The sequence below is a fragment of the Spermophilus citellus genome (assembly GCF_964194105.1).
Source record: "Spermophilus citellus genome assembly, contig: SCAFFOLD_59, whole genome shotgun sequence".
NCBI lineage: Eukaryota > Metazoa > Chordata > Mammalia > Rodentia > Sciuridae > Spermophilus > Spermophilus citellus.
In genome coordinates this window covers 2,490,996-2,498,925 of record NW_027673003.1, presented here as the reverse complement: position 1 = coordinate 2,498,925, position 7,930 = coordinate 2,490,996, and positions in this window count along the sequence as shown.

The window sequence follows — 7,930 nt, the reverse complement described above, 5'->3', positions numbered from 1 at the left end:
TCATTTCCAGTAACAGTTTGAATTTTTAGGTTTCACTCTGTTTTCTCCTATATTGATACATGTATTTGGAACTCTAAATCCAACACGGTTTGTGCTAGCTTCTTGAAACTTGACACAGTAAAGTAGTTTCACGTTCTGTCTCTATGTTTTGTTTCCTCTTGATGTAGCCCTAAGCAGTGACTGGCGAGAAACACTTCCATGGAAAGGGGTTTCCAAGCTTCCAAAAATTACGAATCTCCAGAAATCTCAGCAAATATTTTTTCACCCAAACTGGATGATACTTTCAGGTAATGATCAGTACACTAAGGCGACTTGGTTCCCCAAATGCCGTTCTTCTATGTTGAAGCGTTCATTTTTAGTAACAGTTTGAATTTTTAGGTTTCACTCTGTTTTCTCCTATATTGATACATGTATTTGGAACTCTAAATCCAACACGGTTTGTGCTAGCTTCTTGAAACTTGACAAAGTAAAGTAGTTTCACGTTCCATCTCTATGTTTTGTTTCCTCTTGATGTAGACCTAAGCAGTGACTGGCGAGAAACACTTTCATGGAAAGGGGTTGCCAAGCTTCCAAAAATTACGAATCTCCAGAAATCTCAGCAAATATTTTTTCACCCAAACTGGATGATACTTTCAGGTAATGATCAGTACACTAAGGCGACTTGGTTCCCCAAATGTCGTTCTTCTATGTTGAAGCGTTCATTTCCAGTAACGGTTTGAATTTTTAGGTTTCACTCTGTTTTCTCCTATATAGATACATGTATTTGGAACTCTAAATCCAACACGGTTTGTGCTAGCTTCTTGAAACTTGACACAGTAAAGTAGTTTCACGTTCTATCTTTATGTTTTGTTTCCTCTTGATGTAGCCCTAAGCAGTGACTGGCGAGAAACACTTCCATGGAAAGGGGTTGCCAAGCTTCCAAAAATTATGAATCTCCAGAAATCTCAGCAAATATTTTTTTAACCCAAACTGGATGATACTTTCAGGTAATGATCAGTACACTAATGCGACTTGGTTCCCCAAATGTCGTTCTTCTATGTTGAAGCGTTCCTTTCCAGTAACAGTTTGAATTTTTAGGTTTCACTCTGTTTTCTCCTATATTGATACATGTATTTGAAACTCTAAATCCAACACGGTTTGTGCTAGCTTCTTGAAACTTGACACAGTAAAGTAGTTTCACGTTCTATCTCTATGTTTTGTTTCCTCTTGATGTAGCCCTAAGCAGTGACTGGCGAGAAACACTTCCATGGAAAGGGGTTGCCAAGCTTCCAAAAATTACGAATCTCCAGAAATCTCAGCAAATATTTTTTCAACCAAACTGGATGATACTTTCAGGTAATGATCAGTACACTAAGGCGACTTGGTTCCCCAAATGCCGTTCTTCTATGTTGAAGCGTTCATTTTTAGTAACAGTTTGAATTTTTATGTTTCACTCTGTTTTCTCCTATATTGATACATGTATTTGGAACTCTAAATCCAACACGGTTTGTGCTAGCTTCTTGAAACTTGACAAAGTAAAGTTTTTTCACGTTCCATCTCTATGTTTTGTTTCCTCTTGATGTAGACCTAAGCAGTGACTGGCGAGAAACACTTTCATGGAAAGGGGTTGGAAGCTTCCAAAAATTACGAATCTCCAGAAATCTCAGCAAATATTTTCACCCAAACTGGATGATACTTTCAGGTAATGATCAGTACACTAAGGCGACTTGGTTCCCCAAATGTCGTTCTTCTATGTTGAAGCGTTCCTTTCCCGTAACAGTTTGAATTTTTAGGTTTCACTCTGTTTTCTCCTATATTGATAGATGTATTTGGAACTCTAAATCCAACACGGTTTGTGCTAGCTTCTTGAAACTTGACACAGTAAAGTAGTTTCACGTTCTGTCTCTATGTTTTGTTTCCTCTTGATGTAGCCCTAAGCAGTGACTGGCGAGAAACACTTCCATGGAAAGGGGTTTCCAAGCTTCCAAAAATTACGAATCTCCAGAAATCTCAGCAAATATTTTTTCACCCAAACTGGATGATACTTTCAGGTAATGATCATTACACTAAGGCGACTTGGTTCCCCAAATGTCGTTCTTCTATGTTGAAGCGTTCATTTCCAGTAACAGTTTGAATTTTTAGGTTTCACTCTGTTTTCTCCTATATTGATACATGTATTTGGAACTCTAAATCCAACACGGTTTGTGCTAGCTTCTTGAAACTTGACACAGTAAAGTAGTTTCACGTTCTGTCTCTATGTTTTGTTTCCTCTTGATGTAGCCCTAAGCAGTGACTGGCGAGAAACACTTCCATGGAAAGGGGTTTCCAAGCTTCCAAAAATTATGAATCTCCAGAAATCTCAGCAAATATTTTTTCACCCAAACTGGATGATACTTTCAGGTAATGATCAGTACACTAAGGCGACTCGGTTCCCCAAATGTCGTTCTTCTATGTTGAAGCATTCATTTCCAGTAACAGTTTGAATTTTTAGGTTTCACTCTGTTTTCTCCTATATTGATACATGTATTTGGAACTCTAAATCCGACACGGTTTGTGCTAGCTTCTCAAACTTGACACAGTAAAGTAGTTTCACATTCTGTCTCTATGTTTTGTTTCCTCTTGATGTAGCCCTAAGCAGTGACTGGCGAGAAACACTTTCATGGAAAGGGGTTGCCAAGCTTCCAAAAATTACGAATCTCCAGAAATCTCAGCAAATATTTTTTCACCCAAACTGGATGATACTTTCAGGTAATGATCAGTACACTAAGGCGACTTGGTTCCCCAAATGTCGTTCTTCTATGTTGAAGCGTTCATTTCCAGTAACAGTTTGAATTTTTATATTTCACTCTGTTTTTCCTATATTGATACATGTATTTGGAACTCTAAATCCAACACGGTTTGTGCTAGCTTCTTGAAACTTGACACAGTAAAGTAGTTTCACGTTCTGTCTCTATGTTTTGTTTCCTCTTGATGTACCCCTAAGCAGTGACTGGCGAGAAACACTTTCATGGAAAGGGGTTGCCAAGCTTCCAAAAATTACGAATCTCCAGAAATCTCAGCAAATATTTTTTCACCCAAACTGGATGATACTTTCAGGTAATGATCAGTACACTAAGGCGACTTGGTTCCCCAAATGTCGTTCTTCTATGTTGAAGCGTTCATTTCCTGTAACAGTTTGAATTTTTAGGTTTCACTCTGTTTTCTCCTATATTGATACATATATTTGGAACTCTAAATCCAACACGGTTTGTGCTAGCTTCTTGAAACTTGACACAGTAAAGTAGTTTCACGTTCTGTCTCTATGTTTTGTTTCCTCTTGATGTACCCCTAAGCAGTGACTGGCGAGAAACACTTTCATGGAAAGGGGTTGCCAAGCTTCCAAAAATTACGAATCTCCAGAAATCTCAGCAAATATTTTTTCACCCAAACTGGATGATACTTTCAGGTAATGATCAGTACACTAAGGCGACTTGGTTCCCCATATGTCGTTCTGCTATGTTGAAGCGTTCATTTCCAGTAACAGTTTGAATTTTTAGGTTTCACTCTGTTTTCACCTATATAGATACATGTATTTGGAAGTCTAAATCCAACACGGTTTGTGCTAGGTTCTTGAAACTTGACACAGTAAAGTAGTTTCACGTTCTATCTTTATGTTTTGTTTCCTCTTGATGTAGCCCTAAGCAGTGACTGGCGAGAAACACTTCCATGGAAAGGGGTTGCCAAGCTTCCAAAAATTATGAATCTCCAGAAATCTCAGCAAATATTTTTTCACCCAAACTGGATGATACTTTCAGGTAATGGTCAGTACACTAATGCGACTTGGTTCCCCAAATGTCGTTCTTCTATGTTGAAGCGTTCCTTTCCAGTAACAGTTTGAATTTTTAGGTTTCACTCTGTTTTCTCCTATATTGATACATGTATTTGAAAATCTAAATCCAACACGGTTTGTGCTAGCTTCTTGAAACTTGACACAGTAAAGTAGTTTCACGTTCTATCTCTATGTTTTGTTTCCTCTTGATGTAGCCCTAAGCAGTGACTGGCGAGAAACACTTCCATGGAAAGGGGTTGCCAAGCTTCCAAAAATTACGAATCTCCAGAAATCTCAGCAAATATTTTTTCACCCAAACTGGATGATACTTTCAGGTAATGATCAGTACACTAAGGCGACTTGGTTCCCCAAATGTCGTTCTTCTATGTTGAAGCGTTCATTTCCTGTAACAGTTTGAATTTTTAGGTTTCACTCTGTTTTCTCCTATATTGATACATATATTTGGAACTCTAAATCCAACACGGTTTGTGCTAGCTTCTTGAAACTTGACACAGTAAAGTAGTTTCACGTTCTGTCTCTATGTTTTGTTTCCTCTTGATGTAGCCCTAAGCAGTGACTGGCGAGAAACACTTTCATGGAAAGGGGTTGCCAAGCTTCCAAAAATTACGAATCTCCAGAAATCGCAGGAAATGTTTTTTCACCCAAACTGGATGATACTTTCAGGTAATGATCAGTACACTAAGGCGACTTGGTTCCCCAAATTTCGTTCTTCTATGTTGAAGCGTTCATTTCCAGTAACAGTTTGAATTTTTAGGTTTCACTCTGTTTTCTCCTATATTGATACATGTATTTGGAACTCTAAATCCAACACGGTTTGTGCTAGCTTCTTGAAACTTGACACAGTAAAGTAGTTTCACGTTCTGTCTCTATGTTTTGTTTCCTCTTGATGTAGCCCTAAGCAGTGACTGGCGAGAAACACTTTCATGGAAAGGGGTTGCCAAGCTTCCAAAAATTACGAATCTCCAGAAATCTCAGCAAATATTTTTTCACCCAAACTGGATGATACTTTCAGGTAATGATAAGTACACTAAGGCGACTTGGTTCCCCAAATGTCGTTCTTCTATGTTGAAGCGTTCATTTCCAGTAACAGTTTGAATTTTTAGGTTTCACTCTGTTTTCTCCTATATCGATACATGTATTTGGAACTCTAAATCCAACACGGTTTGTGCTAGCTTCTTGAAACTTGACACAGTAAAGTAGTTTCACGTTCTGTCTCTATGTTTTGTTTCCTCTTGATGTAGCCCTAAGCAGTGACTGGCGAGAAACACTTCCATGGAAAGGGGTTGCCAAGCTTCCAAAAATTATGAATCTCCAGAAATCTCAGCAAATATTTTTTCACCCAAACTGGATGACACTTTCAGGTAATGATCATTACACTAAGGCGACTTGGTTCCTTAAATGTCGTTCTTCTATGTTGAAGCGTTCATTTCCAGTAACAGTTTGAATTTTTAGGTTTCACTCTGTTTTCTTCTATATTGATACATGTATTTGGAACTCTAAATCCAACACGGTTTGTGCTAGCTTCTTGAAACTTGACACAGTAAAGTAGTTTCACGTTCTGTCTCTATGTTTTGTTTCCTCTTGATGTAGCCCTAAGCAGTGACTGGCGAGAAACACTTTCATTGAAAGGGGTTGCCAAGCTCCCAAAAATTACGAATCTCCAGAAATCTCAGCAAATATTTTTTCACCCAAACTGGATGATACTTTCAGGTAATGATCAGTACACTAAGGCGACTTGGTTCCCCAAATGCCGTTCTTCTATGTTGAAGCGTTCATTTTTAGTAACAGTTTGAAATTTTAGGTTTCACTCTGTTTTCTCCTATATTGATACATGTATTTGGAACTCTAAATCCAACACGGTTTGTGCTAGCTTCTTGAAACTTGACAAAGTAAAGTAGTTTCACGTTCTGTCTCTATGTTTTGTTTCCTCTTGATGTACCCCTAAGCAGTGACTGGCGAGAAACACTTTCATGGAAAGGGGTTGCCAAGCTTCCAAAAATTACGAATCTCCAGAAATCTCAGCAAATATTTTTTCACCCAAACTGGATGATACTTTCAGGTAATGATCAGTACACTAAGGCGACTTGGTTCCCCATATGTCGTTCTGCTATGTTGAAGCGTTCATTTCCAGTAACAGTTTGAATTTTTAGGTTTCACTCTGTTTTCACCTATATAGATACATGTATTTGGAACTCTAAATCCAACACGGTTTGTGCTAGGTTCTTGAAACTTGACACAGTAAAGTAGTTTCACGTTCTATCTTTATGTTTTGTTTCCTCTTGATGTAGCCCTAAGCAGTGACTGGCGAGAAACACTTCCATGGAAAGGGGTTGCCAAGCTTCCAAAAATTATGAATCTCCAGAAATCTCAGCAAATATTTTTTCACCCAAACTGGATGATACTTTCAGGTAATGGTCAGTACACTAATGCGACTTGGTTCCCCAAATGTCGTTCTTCTATGTTGAAGCGTTCCTTTCCAGTAACAGTTTGAATTTTTAGGTTTCACTCTGTTTTCTCCTATATTGATACATGTATTTGAAAATCTAAATCCAACACGGTTTGTGCTAGCTTCTTGAAACTTGACACAGTAAAGTAGTTTCACGTTCTATCTCTATGTTTTGTTTCCTCTTGATGTAGCCCTAAGCAGTGACTGGCGAGAAACACTTCCATGGAAAGGGGTTGCCAAGCTTCCAAAAATTACGAATCTCCAGAAATCTCAGCAAATATTTTTTCACCCAAACTGGATGATACTTTCAGGTAATGATCAGTACACTAAGGCGACTTGGTTCCCCAAATGTCGTTCTTCTATGTTGAAGCGTTCCTTTCCAGTAACAGTTTGAATTTTTAGGTTTCACTCTGTTTTCTCCTATATTGATACATGTATTTGAAAATCTAAATCCAACACGGTTTGTGCTAGCTTCTTGAAACTTGACACAGTAAAGTAGTTTCACGTTCTATCTCTATGTTTTGTTTCCTCTTGATGTAGCCCTAAGCAGTGACTGGCGAGAAACACTTCCATGGAAAGGGGTTGCCAAGCTTCCAAAAATTACGAATCTCCAGAAATCTCAGCAAATATTTTTTCACCCAAACTGGATGATACTTTCAGGTAATGATCAGTACACTAAGGCGACTTGGTTCCCCAAATGTCGTTCTTCTATGTTGAAGCGTTCATTTCCTGTAACAGTTTGAATTTTTAGGTTTCACTCTGTTTTCTCCTATATTGATACATATATTTGGAACTCTAAATCCAACACGGTTTGTGCTAGCTTCTTGAAACTTGACACAGTAAAGTAGTTTCACGTTCTGTCTCTATGTTTTGTTTCCTCTTGATGTAGCCCTAAGCAGTGACTGGCGAGAAACACTTTCATGGAAAGGGGTTGCCAAGCTTCCAAAAATTACGAATCTCCAGAAATCTCAGGAAATGTTTTTTCACCCAAACTGGATGATACTTTCAGGTAATGATCAGTACACTAAGGCGACTTGGTTCCCCAAATTTCGTTCTTCTATGTTGAAGCGTTCATTTCCATTAACATTTTGAATTTTTTGGTTTCACTCTGTTTTCTCCTATATTGATACATGTATTTGGAACTCTAAATCCAACACGGTTTGTGCTAGCTTCTTGAAACTTGAAACAGTAAAGTAGTTTCACGTTCTATCTCTATGTTTTGTTTTCTCTTGATGTAGCCCTAAGCACTGACTGGTGTGAAACACTTTCATGGAAAGGGGTTGCCAAGCATCCAAAAATTACGAATCTCCAGAAATCTCAGCAAATATTTTTTCACCCAAACTGGATGATACTTTCAGGTAATGATCAGTACACTAAGGCGACTTGGTTCCCCAAATGTCGTTCTTCTATGTTGAAGCGTTCATTTCCAGTAACAGTTTGAATTTTTAGGTTTCACTCTGTTTTCTCCTATATTGATAGATGTATTTGGAACTCTAAATCCAACACGGTTTCTGCTAGCTTCTTGAAACTTGACACAGTAAAGTAGTTTCACGTTCTGTCTCTATGTTTTGTTTCCTCTTGATGTAGCCCTAAGCAGTGACTGGTGTGAAACACTTTCATGGAAAGGGGTTGCCAAGCATCCAAAAATTACGAATCTCCAGAAATCTCAGCAAATA